This window comes from Lissotriton helveticus, chromosome 7 (genome assembly GCF_964261635.1).
Source record: "Lissotriton helveticus chromosome 7, aLisHel1.1, whole genome shotgun sequence".
NCBI classification, from domain to species: Eukaryota; Metazoa; Chordata; class Amphibia; order Caudata; family Salamandridae; genus Lissotriton; species Lissotriton helveticus.
In genome coordinates, this window is record NC_136068.1 from 345,557,623 (window position 1) to 345,575,714 (window position 18,092).

The 18,092-nt window shown below is 41.3% G+C and overlaps 1 long non-coding RNA gene across 2 annotated transcripts in view; it reads right to left on the minus strand.

The window, feature by feature from the left end:
* Window positions 1-18,092, minus strand: part of LOC144766758 (uncharacterized) — an 837,531-nt gene that overhangs the window by 580,546 nt on the left and 238,893 nt on the right. For both annotated transcript variants that reach the window (XR_013597910.1, XR_013597911.1), the window contains exon 2: window positions 10,197-10,253. This is a non-coding gene — a long non-coding RNA (uncharacterized LOC144766758). The remainder of the gene's footprint in view (window positions 1-10,196; window positions 10,254-18,092) is intronic.

The window sequence follows — 18,092 nt, forward strand, 5'->3', positions numbered from 1 at the left end:
AAGGCAAGCCCTGATTCCATCCATTTTGGATTTAATACCAGTTTCAAACCTCTATTCTCCATTTGGGTCTATCTTTCTCTCTATGCTAAACTGCTTATTCACATTATGCCTTCTTCTATCTGGATATTGCCGACTCCAACACCCACAATCTATAATGTGAATCTCTGTGGAGCATTTCCCATTTTTATATGTTTTTAAAAGATAATTAATACCTATGTGAATTTACACATGTTATGAAGAAATAAAGGGGGGGCATGTCCTAATATATCTTTAGAATGCATTCCTGTTGAATGCATTTAAAATAGTCTCCAAGTCAAGTCTATATGCACATGCAACTTTTGCGCTATACCGATATTTCCAATTGCAGCCTGTTTTCCCCACCATGCCTCTCAGACAATATACATTCTCATGTAATGATGGAATTATTAGTCAGATTGCAAGCCTAACATTAAAAATAGGAAAATTGTTCTATATTACAATCTCATGCTTGATACTAATCAGAAACTTTAGGTTTGCCATTCCTTCATATCCAACGCACATCCAGTATATTTTACAAACTGTAGCATTCATCCTCGGTGCCTCTGATTTTCATTTATACTTAGTTTAATGCTCTTTTATTGTCTGTATTCCATAAGTATTCAAAATTTTCATTTTAACCTCATAATTTGTTGGGGTAGTACAATATATCTCTGCATTTCACAATGAATAATAACGTCTCAATTGCATTATACTTCCCCGTTGACTGATAGCTAGTCTTGAAACATTTTTTCTTAACATCAAGCAATCCTTTAGCAGCACTAATACTTTTCTCATACAGTTGGGCACTTGCCATTGTATCACTAGTGATTCCTAAGATATACTGTACTATCTTTCTATTACCATCAATTGTTAAAGAGTCGTATAAAATTATCTATCCAAATTTAAACCAAAATCCACTGTACGTAATTTTTCTATCCACAATGTTTCTTTTAAACGTAATCTGGCATTCTATCACCTCCTCTATGGTGAAATTTAATATGATCTATCCCAAGTGCAGAGATCTTAAAAATATAAACAAGAATGTGAGTTTCTTGAAAATGTTTACTGATGGGAGATCTGTCATCTAGCCTTCTAATCGAGTTGAGATGTTCTTTTATTCTCTCTCTGAGAGGAAGGATAGCTGAGCCTATATAACATTTCTGACATAAGCATGTAATCAGGTATACACATAATCTGGTGTTATAATTTATAAATGTTCTCATATTGTAAAACATTTCTTATTATCATGATTGTTAAACTCCTTTGTTTATCCAAAATAAATTTGGAGTAATCACACAGTTAATACATCTATGGCAACTATAAAGTTTGTCCTTTTACCAATTAGCTTAGTATGTCTGGCTAAATGTATGTGTGTCACTTGGGCTAAAGATGTTTTTCAAAGTTTCTGCTTTTTTGAAGTCAACTAAGGGATGAATTGTAATCATATCACATAAGTCTCTATTTTTATATTACCTCAAAATTTCTTTAAGAATATTATAGATTTTCCCATTTTCAGCACAAAGGTTTGTGATGAATCAATCTTGCTGTTTGCTTACCTTATGGTTTTTTTTGTCACTATTCTTCAACAGAGTTTCTCGTGCAGCAGTATGGACTTTTTTAATATATTTCTTCAATGTCATGGGAGGTACCCTCTTGCTATTAGTCTTTGTAAAGTTTTAGATTCTTCATTCTTTTAGTCCTCTACATTTGTGAGGTCCTCTTTTATCTTATGATCTTTCCATATGGGATATTCTTTTTTTATTTAATCAGTGTCCTGAGTCAAAATGTAAGATGCTATTGCATGCTGTACTTTTGTGAAATGATTGTGTGTGAGGATTGTTGTCTTTCACATACAATTCTAAATCCCAAAACATGATAGAGGATATGTGATAGTCTAAAGATAGTTCCATCTAGTGCCATCTTTGTATTCAAATATTTATGGTAGGATATAAGTTCATCTTCAGTTCATTCCCATACTATCAATGTATCCTCTATATGTCTGACCCACGAGCCACATGTTGGTATCCGTCATGGGCCCCCTCATTTCAAGTGTGCTCTGTCGCATACCAACCCACTAATAGGTTGGCAAAAGAGGGAGCAAACCTGGCACCCATCATGGTCCCACAAATCTGGTGATAAAAAGTGTCTTGATATAAAAAAATACATATTTTCAACGCAAAATCTACAAATTCAAGGATCATTTTTGCATGACTGTGAAAACTAGCAGATTTTGCACCAAACAAATATTTGACAGCCTAAAGTCCATCCTCATGTCTTATGGTTGTATAAAGGCTTTTTACATTCATTGTTACAAACCACAACTTATCGCTCCACACGATAGCTTGTAAGTTTTGTAATAAATCATTTGTATCTTTGATGTAGGAGACAAGATTAGTTGTAAGCAGTGCGAAAAAATGTCAATATGTTCTGATATTCTGTCAGCTGCAGATCCTATACCTGCTAGAGAGGATTATTTCCTTCTTTCTTGTGAATCTTAGGCAAAAAGTAAGTTATTGGTATAGCTGGGTTCTTTATGTCAAGACATTTAACTTCTTCTAGATTTAACAGGCTTTTATCACCAATTCCTCAAAGGTTAAAGGTTTCCACTTGCATCATCTTATACTTGATACCTTTATTGACTTCATAATCAGTTTGCATGACAGTTGTTTCATAGCTTCCGAGTTGTAATCACAAAAATTTCGGACATCGAAATTTCCACCCTAATCTGCTGATCTTATAATGATGTGTAAATCAATTCTCAGGGTTTATAATGCTTGTTTCTCTTCTATTGTCAGATTATTAGTATTTTAATTTCTTGTCATACAGTCAATAGCCTTTCAGACTGGGTCAAAACATATATCAACAACATTATCTTTGGGTATTGCTGGAACAAAGGGGATTTATTAGTCAAACTGCTTTCTTTGGTAATATTGTCCTCATACCCATATCTTTGAATAAATCCTCAATGTCTGGAATGCTGTCTTCACTTAAACCAACCCGTGTTTGTGTATCTTCTAAATGCTTAAAGGTAATAGGGGATATATTAGGAGTATCAGCTACTTCTTCTGTGGATTTAGGTTTAGTTGCACATTTTTGTTTTACTTGAGTACTCTTATAAATGTATATACATCTGTTTTAATTGTAAACATATCACAGTGTCTGGTAGGGGCAAAGGACAACCCTGTGTAGAGAACACTATTTTCCTGCTTTGTAAGGGTTCTGAATGGTTCACCACGAGGTCATGACTCTCTTTTTGTGTCCCTTCATCTGAGATCTTGTTTTTACTCCTGTTGTTTGATCTTCTACCTGCACATTTAATTCCCCCTCTTTTCCCTCTGGTCTTTCTTTCATTAGAATCATTCTGTATTCCTTGTTCTGAGTTGTTTGTGCATAACGCATTAGCTTTAGTTCTTTTTAAAAAAAGTGCTAGATTTATTTGCACCAATATTACTTTCATTGGATGTTGAATCTTGTGATTCAATGCTTGAAGCATTAGATGAGGCTGTACCTTCTAGAGATGTTACTCTGTCTATGGGTTTTTCATTTTTAAGAGTAACGTCACATTTTCTGGCATGGGAGTAATCCTTGCCGGATTTATAATCCCTTTTCACCTCTTTGTAGTTGGATTTTTTTCTTTCTTGTATTTGTCTAGGATCTGCTCTAGGATTTTATAATTCCTATGGGTTCCCTCTACTTTTATTTCTGATATTTCCTGTTTTGTTGTTTCAATTTCTTTTTTCAAACTTTCAATTTTACTCTCTGCTTGTTCTATCAACATTAGCATTAATTCTCGGGATGCTTCAGATAATTTATTTTCCTAGCATTCTGCCTGTACGGAATCTAAGTCCTTTACAGCTGTGAAAATGTTTAAATTTATAAGAAATGTATTACCAATCGTCCAGCATGATGTAAATGTATGTAAGCATTTTCTTTTTAAATAAAGAAAGAAACAAGAATGCATTTCTCTTGTAGTGGGTGTGTTAATAATAACAGCTGTTAATTATAGAAGGGAGAGGTGTGGCGCAGTGGCCAGAATGACTGACTCTGGAGTACCGATACCCAGCAGCAGCTCAGCTCAGCATCATGTGACTCTGGGCATTAGCTCACTTAATCTCCCTGACCACCCCTAGAGCCTTGAAACCCTTAAGGGTGTACTATGTCCCCACTTTATACGATTGGAATTGTTATTATAATAAATGCTTAAATGGTTTAAAGAGGGACTGTTTGTTGTTTGTGTGGATTTGCATCCATATAAGGATTAATGGCCTACTGGATAAATATTACTTATTTACTAGAGTGAGAAGTTTAAGAAACAAAAAAAATAATTCTTTTAAGTATCACTGTCCAAGGTCAGGCAATGCCGTTAATTGTCCTAAGTTCGTTACACTGTCTGGCTAACACCACCATTTCTCCATGGAGGGAGCCTTTATGTGGTGTCTGACTGCTGCATTTGCAGGAGGACCCAGGCAGGTATGAGGTGCACCCAGGCTTTTCTTCTTGTGAAGCTGCTTTAAAGAGCACATGCAGTGGTCCGGTAAATGTAATTACTTTAATGGCGTTAGCATTAAGGGACGTTTCGAGGCCCCTGACAGTGATCCTAAAAGCAAGTGTGTCGGGCATTCGGCGTAGGTTTTTTTTTTGCCCATGGTGTAAATCTAATGTCGGTCGTAGGTGAAAAAAATGGGCAAGTTGAGCTTGTTTGGAAATTCGCCCATTAATTCCTCCCACCCCTACTTTCCACACTTTGAGGTCACAGGTAAAGTTGAACAAGTTTATCTTTCGTAAAATACGGCACACCAAAGACGTCAGTAGTTCCTACATGGTCCAACTTCTATCTGCTCCTTTTCCCTTTCAAACACTGTACATATTCAGACTCAACATTCGAACCCACAGGGCCATTGCAAGTGGGTGAAGGTAGTCAAAAGACACAAGTGTGGAGCTCATGCTGACTCATGCGACTCAATGTAATCTGTATGGATATGTGGCCACTGACTGAAAAGAGACAGTAGTTTGTTTCGCCCCTTTATAAACGTGTAGTGGATCCAGAAGGAATAAACAAAGGGCCCAATTCACAGAACTAACTTAAGACAAAATCCTAAACTTACTACCATTTACTCATTTTGGTATTCACAGAAAGCACTTACTTGATGAGTAAGTGCCTTCTGTGAATACCAAAATGAGTGAGTGCACTTACTCATTTTGGTATTCACAGAAGGCACTTACTCATCAATGAGTAAGTGCCTACTGTGAATATCAAAATGAGTAAGTGCTTTCTGTGAATACCAAAATGGTAGTAAGTTTAGGATTTTGTCTTAAGTTAGTTCTGTGAATCAGGCCCTAGAACTGCAGCAGGCAATTTCAGGTCTGAAAATGTATAACTTATATCTAGATAGCAACAATTCAAAATGTCATACTACTGCTAATAGGGTGTGTTCATAGAAGATAATATATCAGAAGCAGGCTCAAAGACCGTTCCACAAACAGGGAAAACACTTATGATTAGCCAACTGCGCATTGATTTTAATGTTATCATTAACAGAATGTGGCCAGACTTATTAAGATGCATGTATGTGCACGTCACAGACCTTGCAGTTTTACTACCTGCATAAAATAGCTATTACTTTACCTGAATGTTCAACGCAGTGGAATGTACTAGTTCTACTATAATAGTAAAATAACAACATAATTGTGTTTAGAAGGTGTACGGGTATAACGAAAGCCACGTGCAACTGGAGAGTTTCTTCTTCAGTCATCTGCAGAGGATAGTGCATGTTCCAAACTCACAGATGAGGTAAGCCGTAGGGCCAGCTTTAGGGCGGGGACCAGTGCGACCACTGGACGGTGACCAGAAAGGTGGGTCATGCTGTATTTACCAATAACCTAGGATTTAAAAGCATCTGCTGCAGAGTTCCCTGTGCCTCCAGCTTTTAGGCAGCAATAAAAATGCCATGATAGCTCGTTTGATTAATATTCCTGCCTGAGAGAGAGAGAGATCGGTAATTTGTCTAGAGGCAGTTTTGACTCGCCATAAAGTAGCACTAAGGGTTAATACGCCTACTGCAAATAACAGGTCTGTATTTTATGTGGATAGCTGAGTGGATTAGTAAAGCCAGCCTTTACCATTGCTATTAAACAAGTGAAATGTATTTGAGAGAGGTCTATGGAGCGGTGAGGGGCCCTTTTGCAAGGTGGTAGCAAGGGAATCCGAGGAGGAGGCCATATGGGGGGTGAGGGGGGCGCCCAAAAAAATAGTTACGCTCGCAGCCACCTGGTCTAAAGCCGGCCCTGGTAATCCATTACAAATCCATTCAAAATGTTTTAGCTTATGTCAATTAACTTGCTATATTTTCAATTACACAGAGGCATTGCTCAGCAAAGAATCTAGCTGCATTATAAGACTTCCTCCCTGACAAATTACATTTGGTAAGTTTTCCTAGTCCTTAAATCTTTATCTCATTCTTCGTGACGTTTTACACCAAATTTCGATGTCCAGTAATTTAAACTTTTATTTTATTTTTAATACAGTCCTGTATTATATGACCTGTTCAGTCATGCAAGGGTCATAATGCCATAGACCTTTTCCCATATGTAACATAGCTGCTTATAATGTTAAGGCAATGGTTAGTTGATATGACGAATTGTATAGTTACCAAAATGAACCAGCTCTTTGGTCATGCACCCACCATTGCCAGCCATATATATTTGACATCGTTCATTGCGCCCTCCACGAACATCAAAAACGTATTCCTGTTTTATCCTTTTCATGTCTTGTATTCTAGCAAATGTGTAGAATCCTTGGGGATACTGACCCTGCCCATGAAGCACATATACAAGGAGCAGAGCGGGGCGTAGACAACATTGGCTTTCACACAGCTTGTTCACAAAGCAGCACCCTGTAGTCGATACAGCCCGGCTCTCAAAACTTGGCTTTTTAATCAGTGATTTCTTCAAATTCTTTTAGATTTATTATCAGCTCTACCCTGGTCACTATAGCGGCAAGACGCCTCCGGGTATTTGTGTGCTTTATAAGTCATATCATTCATTCTCATGTTCTCTCTAATATTCAACCTCCACATCACAGCGACACTCTCTCCAAAACAAAAGATGATGGGGCATATTACCAAGGATGGCAATAGGCAATTATCGCCGGTTTAGCGGCCGTTTTCGGCCGCTAAGCGGCGATAATTCTATCGCTCTATCAGCAAGCTGTCGCTAACTGATGTTAGCGACAGCTTTTAGGCGATAGCGAGTGGTTTGGGGAACGCTTTGCATGTTAGCGATATTTATCGCTAATGACATGCAAAGTGGGCGTACCCAACCTGTTAGCGACTGAAAGCAGTCGCTAACGTCGCTATTGCCTATTAGCAAGGCAGGCGTAGCGATGGAAATATTCCCGCTATCGCCAAATACCAACACCTGCTCAGGCCAGTTCTTAGCCATGTTATCCAATAGGAAGTGGATAACATGGCTAAGAGCATTTCGTCGCTAATGCGTGAATATCGCTGTATTCTCAGCGATATTCACGCATTTTGCCGCTATCGCTGGATATTTTAGCACAATGGAGAAAAACGTTGCTAATAGCATGTTTTCTCCGCTAACATATCCAGCGATAGGCAGCGACAAAAAAATCGTCGCTAAGCCTATTTAGCGATAATTATCGCTACTTGTTGGTAATATGCCCCGATGTTCTCTTCAATTTCTATATTTGAGAAGACTTCCATTTAAGACCGGACTTGACCCTTCTATTTGACAATGAACTGGCACAACTTTACCCAGCTGTCACCCTGAATGCATTTCCCAATGCTGTGTCATAACCTGCACTCTGGTCATACTCCTGAAATTTAACAAAATAAGGACAGCCACTTCCTGTGATGAGTTTATAGCACTAAAAACGTAGAAAATTAAGTCAGCTTAATCACTGTTAGCAGTTGGTCCTCCGAGGGTCTGCTGCACCAACAAAAATGTTGAACCATGAAGAAATAAAGATGCTAGTAAGAGTCAATACTTTTAACCCACTGAATAACTGCCTCATATAATGCTAACGGTACCAGCAATCCGTACTTAGAACAAAAATGTCTTACTAGAAGGCAAGGATTGCTAAAGGGAACAATCTTGAAGGATCTTTTCTAATTTTTCAGCCACTGCTTACGCCCCATTCTCAAGCCTAGTCTTTTCCCAAAGGATATGCAATAATCTCACATTTTGTGTCAAAGCTAAAATTGATACAACCTGTGGTCCTTAAACTTTGGACCGGGACCCTTGGGGGTAAGCGATGCCTACTCATGGGTCTGTGACTGTTTAGAATATTAAACAGCATTATCAGCACATTAATAGAGTAAGTGCATATAAAAATCTACATTGAAAATTGATCATTTTAAAACGGTCTGTTAAGGTGAAGAAATGTAAAGCTGGAATCAAAAAATTAAGTTAGTATTGTTAATTTTATTTGTGTTGAGCATCACAAATACAGGAAGTAGTATTATGTACTAATGATGGCCTAAATAGAAGCACTAGTTAGTATGCATCAAAAAAAGAAAGGATGCGATAGGAGGAAAACAGTAAAAGTGATATGCTAGAATCTAGCTAGAATCACTTTCCTGTTTATAAATAAAACCACATTTTGAAAAGCTCTAGCCGTATTAAAATATTGATTTTTTTATATTTTCTTCTTTGTGAAGTACATGCATGTTTTCATAATGTGTATATTTTATTGATCAATACTAATTTCTTAAGTGTTGTGCATTTTGTTTGAGGTTGAAGTCATAGAAATTGCGTTTCCAGGGGTCCATAGCCGCTAATAGTGATTTGGTGAAAGTCCACTTAAGCCAAACGTTTAAGAACCACTCCTCTGGACAATTAGCCGAACTGCTGCCCCAGGCAAAAAACCTGAAGTATGCTACACAACCCTACATTTCTGAGTGGGGTTGCCACTAACCTGAGGATCTGCCAGGCATTAGAACAGTGTTGCTGCCTACTTATATCTGAAATGCATTGAAGGTCAACATGAGGCTCCCAGTCCTTATCCTTTTATTGATGCCTCATTGATAAGGCGATCAAATACAAAAACAACAAGGTGATGGATGGAATGCTTGAATTAATCTCAGCCACTTGCAATCGCTCAGGGCCGCATCCCAATCCATCCTTTTTTGTCCACCATGCCTCCTCAGTTTGGACCCAGCCATATGCAAATCAGTCTTTACCCCGCTCCTCGTGGGAACAGTCTAGCCAAACTTCATGGCCAAGCCCTCCCTGAACTAGAACACAAGCAACCCAGGACCGGTTTCACTCTTATTGGGGCTCTCCAGCCTGATTTAGCTTTGTTCCGGAGACACAGTGAGCCCAGGACCCACGTCTGGGCATACCGGCGCACTTTGGGCATTAAATGCAAAAGCAACATGGGGGTGAAAGAATGCCTGAGGTGGCATAGTGAGCAAAAAAACGATGGACTGGTATGAAGCCCCAAGTAAATATCATTGGTTGAGCTCGTTCAAGCATTCCATCCATCAATATTTGTATTCTTATTGACAAGTGGGGCATGGGCTGTCAGGCTCACTAGAACAGTCCCCCAAAAACGTATATTTGCCATCATTTCATTGCTTGAAAACAGTGACTAATACAACCAGTATTTCAATCTTCGGTATAGTTTCAAACTTAGCTTAGCATTTAAGGCCTTCCTTCCTTTTAAAAAGTGCAGCATTCATAGCACCTAACCCGCTTACCTCGATTGACGTAGGAGACCAAGCAGAAGCATTTGCTTCTATCACTCGTGCCGCCAGTTAATTCAAATGATAAGTGTATTTTAACTGTATTTCCACCACCGGAGCCTATTGAAAGGAAAATACTACCACCCCTACCCCACCAATCTACCCTGAAATCTGTAGGTTTGCATATAATATCTGATTCGCCGCAATGCAATATCATAAAATGCACCTGCCTACATATTCGTGCTCGTCTAGAAATGTGTGCCAAAGTGAGCTTCCATGGCGTTACTGGTTGTCTAGTTGTGATGGACCTAACTCCTCGCCCTGGCAGGAGGTAAGGCATTGAAAGACCCTAGGACAGTGACAACCATCTCTTCCGTCATTAGCTCTTAGGCATCTACTATGTAGCATGAACATTATATACATATGTCTTAATGAATAAATAAATAGTTTAATTGCACCAATATGTATACTCACCACCGATTGCTTGCAGCTCATATATTCACAGCATCATAGACGGCTACGTGAACAGCACTGGAAAAACAAATGAGACGGACAATATCCTAAAACTGTGCCTGAACTTTCTGATAGTCACTGCTGTTGTCACTCAAAATGAGACTTCCCATTTGAAGCAAACGTGAAAAACAATGTTTGGCAGCGGTTAGGAACCCATGCTGTCGTGTTATATTCTACAAAAACACAATGGGTTCACTAGATGTCCTTTCACCACAGCATGCCCAGACAAACCACATTATTTTCCTAACAATGTCAAGTGATGTCATCAAGCTGTCGTGCACTTTTTATCTAGGAGCCCGAATAACAGAAAACTAATAATTAACTGTGGCTATCGCTAGGGCCTGTGTGTGGTGCTGTAGTACGAAAAAACACTAACAGAGATAACAGAGCCCTTTACCCTTCTTGATCGGCAACTGTCTAAGAAAAGCACCCTGCTTTTTCATAACTATCACTGTTTAAGGCAAGTAAAATACATTTTTCATATTCAATAACATAAATCTTTCCTGTAACAGCATTGTGTTTCCAAGCTCTGCTAGCAGCAAAACATGCCTTAACTAGGAGTGATTTCGAGTTAATGTATGCGCTATAGAAGCCAAAAAGAAGCTCAAAGACTCCTACTGTGCTGGCACTGCACCGACAATCTTCATCATTGTAGTGTTGCGGGTTGTTTGGATTAGTCTACCTGTGACCAGTGACAGAGCAGGGCTTGACACGCCGCACCCGAAAGCATGTGAATAGAAGTTCAGCCCAGGGCTTGGACAGAAAAAGTTAGTAAATAGCTGACCCACTTGGGCGAGTCAGGCATAAACTAACTACAGTGTTGATAAAGCGCGATGGTGCGCTTTAATTTATAGGGGTGCATTATAATCACGAGTAGTCTGCATCCACATTTATTCCTTTATCGTGTTAACATTTGGTTATTAGGATGTACTTGGCAGTAACGTGAAAATGAGATGATAGAATTATTTTGTGACATGTAAAGAAACTAACGTGGCAGTTGCGCTTTGAATAATGTAACCCTTAGCATTTGTTTGCAATTGATAACGAAGTTGCTCATTTACAATGTAATACATTGATTTAAACGTGCACCCGTTTAAAGTTGCACATGGATGTGGTTGATTGAGCTTTAATGTCTAGTATATCATAGGCTGCTCATAATTGTTTTGTGCATCGATGTGTTTAAGTAACATGAGCGTTAGAAATGCTTAAACAAAATGCTCACTTATATGCATTTTCGTAGGGTCTATGTGCTTTATTCTTATGTTGGCTGATTTCTGTAGGCCTGATTATTTTCTCCCTGATTGCTCTCATAGAAGGGGAAGGCTGAGTTTCATGGGCATGTTGGATTTGTTCTGTTCTCATGTTTCAGTTGTTTTAGTTAGACTAGCGCCTTTTGTTTTAGGAGTCAGGCTTGGAGAGGAGAGGATACATTTATGCAAAGAATGCTGATAATTGGAAGACGGTGTTCTTTCTCACTGCAGGAGGCCTGGGAATCAAGGTAATCGAGCTGGGAGTATCGAAACTAGATGGAAGATCACCTATCAGAAGTCCCCAGCAGAATAAGGTGATCAAGGTGCAAGCAGTCGTCGTGTTCTCTGTTTTGCCTTTTGAATTTGGGACAGTGCCTCAGCAGGTAATAATGGTCCACTGACCAAGGGTTCCAGAGTATATTGGTATTGAGGAACCTGGCCCTATCAGTTGGTAGCAAGAGGACGCCTACCTCTGGAGTGAGGGGAGAATTTAGAAAGTTAGGGAAAGTTAGCCATTGAGCCCCAGACAGCCCAAAGGATGAAAGCCCAGAGGATTGAGAGCGGAGGACGATGGTCTTTAGCAGAGACCGATGGGGAGTGACAGAGCGGAGAGAACAGCGGTTCACAGTGGAGTGAGTATGAATAGAAATGTGTGTGTTAGATTGTGGTGATGATTTGATTGTGTGATGTCTTGCGGAGTTGGGATGAGAGTTGAGTGATTGTGGTTTTGGGCCGAGCGCACACGGTCCATTTGATACTGATTTGGTTTTGATGCCAGGCTCGACGAGCAGCCTAAGATCCCGGGATAGATTTGTGGTGTAGAAGATATCAGTGCTGTAATTGTCTGACCAGTGATTGTGGGAGTCGTGAAGCGCTATTGACAACCCATTAGTGGTGGGGAAATGTGTGTGAGAGAGCTTGATAGAGTCGTTTGAGGAACCAGTGCACAAGGGACGACCGCAGCAATTCAAGTGACCGACGTAGGTCGTAGGTCACTGTGTGTGAATGAACATCAGCGATTGGATCCTATCGATTCGTCCATGACCGCCCGGTCATTTTGTGGGCAGACAATCTGAGGTGCAGCTGTCCGGGCATTTCGCTGACAAGCAGTTGCAAGAGGTGAGGCAGACAATTACTTGTGATTGTCCGGAAAGTTTCGTGGACAGACAGTCTGATATGTGACTGTCCGGTTGTTTGGTGGACAGACAGTTACTTGATTCTATGAGTGAGGTGTGTGAATGTGTAAGGAAGAGACTGTGAAGGAGGATGAACTGCTGTGTGAGGAAGAAGAAGTGATGTTGGAGTGTGCCGCGCTGCGATAGGTTGGTTGGTATAAAGCTGCGGGGGGATTGGTGGATTGCCATCAGGAAGTGAAAACAAAAACATCTTGTGGGTAAAGAAATTTGATTCAATCATGCGATGCATTAGGGTGTTAAGAGATCTTTGTTGGGGAGATAGAGGAGTAGTAACTCGAGTGGGTGAGGAAGCACCACCCGAGGATACACCAGCGCATTACATGACAACAAATGTGGGACTTCATACCATAGTTTGGCTCCAAAATTGACATAAGATTACTGACAAGGAGGGAGATTTGGCTTTTCAAAGCTATGGTTAATTTAGTTTAGATGTGCTGTAGCAGTTAAGGGCAGTGACGGCCTCACTGCGACCTCCACCTAGACAAACACAGTTTGAGGCATTGGATGCGTGGATGAGAGCAGCACAGGCAAAGAAGAGGGAGCGAAGTCAAGGAAGGATGAAAAAGGCGATGAAGGCATATCAAGATGCACGTTGGGATGAACAGTTGAAGAAGTGGAGGGTAGACACCATTGAGGTAGAGAGACTATTCCCACTGTTAGTGAAAACAGCAGACACTCAAAAGAAGAAAGAAGAGGACGAAAGTGACACAGATGACAGCTTGTTAGATAGGTTGCTAACAGAGCGTCCACCACCAAACAATCCAAGATCAGAGGAAGGAAGGCGAGCACTTATGGATGGAATAGGAGAACCGCAGATGAGCCCTAGTGCCAGAGTAGTGGGAAAGATTTCAACAGGAATGGAAGGAATAGGGATGCAAGCATCGAGGAGTGCAGAGGTGAGTGGAGTTCACGTTGCTGCATGGTTACCTGAAGTCCTTACGGTGCTGGTCACCATTGGTCCCATAGTGTCGGTGTATGACCCAAGTCAGGCAGAACACAGAGTCCAGCACAGTCAGTAGCGGGAGAAGGCATCAGGTCTGGACGAAAAGCTGCGGTGAGCGAAGGTGGTCCCTTTTGGAGACCTGTATAGGCTTGTACTGAATTGCCAGCCACTGCGGACTCTTCTAGAGGGAACATTGAACCTAGAGCGGTAAGATCAGTGTCATAATCAGACTCACGTTGTGACTTGAAGATGTGGGAAGCCCCAGTTAGAGGTCCTATCGGTAGGATGACAGGATGAGTTGATCACGAAGCTTCTGGGAGTCAAAATGTCCCATGAAATATAGCTGAAGGGAGTCACCATGGAAATCAGACCTGTGGAAATGGAGAGCTGAGTAGTGCATTGAGTCAGGGAATGACTAAAGCTTTTATAAGGGCCAAAGTGCTAGTTGTAATGACTTTAAAGGAAGAAGCGTATAAGATGATAAGCGGAAACTTGCCCCTGGAAAGGATGGGACTTTATGAACAAGATGAGCTGTTGTTTGTTGCAAAGGATGTGACCCGTAAGGCAAGGAAAGCCCACGAGAATCTGACAGAATTAGCACAGAGGTATTATGTGGATTTGTCCAAAACAAAAATGTTACAGGGAGGTCATAGGCTAAATTACAGTGATCAAGAATTGGAAGAGAAAAGAGTCATAGGATTGAAGATGCATATTCGAGAATTCATTGTAGGGATATGCGTATGGAGCATGCTTGACAGGTGGGAAGACAGGTGGTCCAAGAAAAAGAGTGTCAAAAAGGGTATAGGAGATACGCCACCTCCAGGAGGGGGACAGCAGGAATAGAGGCTTACCCATAGAGAGAGATACAGAATGGAGGGTAAGTGCATGTGCCTTGGAGCAGGGGTGATTTGGCAGCTTTCACAAATGATTTTCCTCAGCTGAGGGAAAAGTCGATCGCTTTGTCAAGATTTTAAAAGTATTGTGGATTGGTTTAAATACCTTGTTTGAGAATTTAGTACCAAGTGAATTGTGGTCTGTTTGTAAAATTGCTGTTGAATGGCCAACTTCAGAACCTGAGCGAGACCCCGTGACGTATGGTCCTTCACCTATAGTTATGAAAAAGTTTGAGCAGGTAATCACATGGTTACAGTCCAAGATTTCGTCAAAAGATATTGATTGGGTTAAAATAGATCAAACGACCCAAGAGCCCAAGGAATCAGTTCATGGTTATTATGAAAGGCTCTTGCAAGCCTTTAAGCAGTACAGTGGATTGGACACTCTAGATTCAAAGGACATGGGACAGTTTGTTTCCAAATTTTTCCTAGGGTTAAGGCCAGAGTTTAGCTTTATTATCCAGCAGCATTTGATCTGATGGCAAAAAAATCTGTGGATGAGATTCTGTGGTATGCCAGATATTGTAGTGATGAAGTGGACTCGAAGCCTAGGAAGCTCAAGGATAGGCTAATGCTAGTCCAGATGAGGAATGCAGATAGAGTGGACCAAGCACAGCCAAGTGGAGGAACGTTGGGACGAAGTAAGGGAAACAACCATGGAGGAGCCCAAAATGCGTCAGGTCAGGGAAGAGGGAAACCCGTAGATCCCAAATCAGGGATAGATATTGGTACCCTAAAGAGAATGGCTGCATTTCATTATTGTCACAAAATTGGGCATTGAAAGCATGAGTGTAGGTCCAATCCAGCTAATCAGATCCAAGATGAGAAAGTAGTACAGGTACCCGAGGTTGTAAATACAGTGAAAAGGCCCAGATCTGTACACAGAGGGGGTTTGAGTCCATAAGTGCAAGGTCCCCAACCTCCGAGAATCCCACAAGGAAATGTTACGTACCGTACCAGCAGATGCCATTCAACAAGACTTTTGATTAATTCGACTCAGACCTGTTGCAATGATGGTGCCTGAGGGGGGAGGAAGACTGTACTCTTGGAGCAGTCTTGGAGGTAGACAGAGAGGACCATATGTGGAGGAAGATGTTGACGTTCATCTCATCACAATTTTGATTGATACTAGTGCTATCCATTCTACTGTAAGATCTGCAGTAGTCCCAAACCTGTCCCTCTCAAGATAACTGATCAAATTTGTAGGAGTTGTTAATAAGAGAATAACCAATCCATTGACAGATGAGATTCCCGTGAGAATAGGAACTTTCCAGGATCAATACCAATATATGGTGTGCAATTCGAGCCCAGTCTGCTTCTTGGGTCTTGATCTCTTGTGTAAATTGGGTGTACCATCTATTGTACACCCAAGGGAGTGGAGTTGCAGACTAATGATGATGACATTGCATTCAAGCTGGTGAATCAGAATCTCTGCATAGAGATGTATCCCATACTGACAGTTGAGGAACTACCATTCAACTTGAGAGACTCGGTCTCTCTGAGCGTATGGGATTTCACAGGGGAACAGATAGGATTGATCAAAGGGGTCGAGCCAGTTAAGTTTCATATCAAGCCAAACTCTGAGTTCCCAAGAACACCCCAATATAATCTGATGCCAGAAACGGTGGCAGGAATCAAGCCTGTAATTGAGTCCATGATCGAACAGGGAATTCTGAAGGAGATAATGGAGAGCCCATGAAATTCCCCTATAGTGGAACTGCAGAAGCCAAATGGGAATTTCAGAATCATGCAAGACCTGCGAAAGGTCAACACGATTTTATTTCCATGTTGTCCTGTGGTACCAAATCCATCAGTGATCTTATTTCAAATCCCATGTGAAGCTGAATGGTTTATGGTGATTGATTTATGTCAGGCATTCTTTTCAATACCCTTACACGAGGAAAGACAATTTTTACTTGCTTTCCTTCTGGAAAATCGTGTGTTAACGTGGTGTCATATCCCACAAGGGTGTACAGAGAGTCCATCGATTTTTAATCAGATTTTGAAAAAGAATCTTTTTTTTTGTTGTAACTTTTTATTATTTGAAACACAAAGGAACAAAACATCAAACAAATAAGCAAGGCAGTACAGTATGAATACAGACATTAGATATGTGCTCAAGGAGGACGGGAGACACATGTTAACAGGAGAAGAACATTCTTTGAATACAGATGAGGGGAGGGAGGCACAGGCAGAGTTACATAGGAACAGTACGACATATCACAGCTGGAAGGGATGTAGGTCAGGGTGACTGAGGAGGACTCTGGGAGGCGGTGAGTGGGGGTGTACAAATATCTCCATGGTATGTGTTCCAAGGAGTCCAAATCTTCCCCCATTTTTGGGGTCTGCCTCTTGCAATATACACTGTTTTCTCTCGAAACATGCACCAGTCCAGACTCTCTTTCCAAGCAGTCACTGTAGGCGGCCTCGGGGATCCCCACAACTGGGCAATATCTCTCTTCGCAACCATATTGGCCAAGGTTACCCACCAAAGCTGTGACACGTCATAATCATTCGGACCCCATACATTCAATAAGCATTGCCGGGCTTCCGGCATCATAACAACACCCGTGACATCATCCATAATCTCATCTATACGTTTCCAGAATCGCACCACCTCAGGGCATTCCCAAATGATGTGAAGATAGGTGCCAAGGAGACCACACCCACGCCGACACATGCCATCTGTAGAAAAACCCATATGAATTAGACGGGGGCCAGTGACATAGATTCTGTGGAGGATCTTAAGTTGGACCAGACGGAGGCGGGCCGGAATCGCCACCTCCTTGGGAGAGGAGATCGCGGACCGCCAATCCTCCTCATCCAGCTCAATACATCAGCAATCCAAGCCTCACGAAGGCGATCAAGCAGACCCGATCTATCATTAATCATTTTTTTGTAGAACAGTGAGATAGTGCTATCCGGCACATAGCCGTCTAGTATACGATCTTCGAGGGGGGAGGAATCCGGAACAGCACTACCCACTGGCAACACAGAATTCAGAGCATGACGCACCTGGATGTAACGAAATCTCTCCCTGTCACTCAGCTTATACTCTGTTTGCAGTTCAGAGAAGGCCTTAACCTTTCCTTTAACCCAGAGATCACTCACTTTACTTATACCGATCACGTCCCACTTATCAAATCCCTTCGTCCTCCAGAGGCTACCCAACTTCGCAGAGGCATAGAGCGGTGTGGCACCCGTTAATTTATCACTCCAGCCCATAGCCGCCGTTGCGCTATGCCATACTCGCACAGTTATAGCGGTAGGTCCCGTGAGTTGTGAACGGGAGGGTCCCGAATAAAGTGCCCTATAGTAATCACCCCCCAGGAGCAGCCATTTGTCCATTTCAAATGCTGGGTTCAAAGCCGGGCCATACATCCCGTGGTTGATAGCCGCAAGGTGGGAAGCCCAATAATACCTACGAATATCCGGGAGCGCTATACCGCCATCATACCAGGGGAGTGTCAATTTCGGAAGAGCTATACGCGAACGTCCGTCCCATATTAGTTGCCTCTGTAACGATTCTATGTCCCGAAAATACGTCGACGGGATGACATCAGGACTATTCTGGA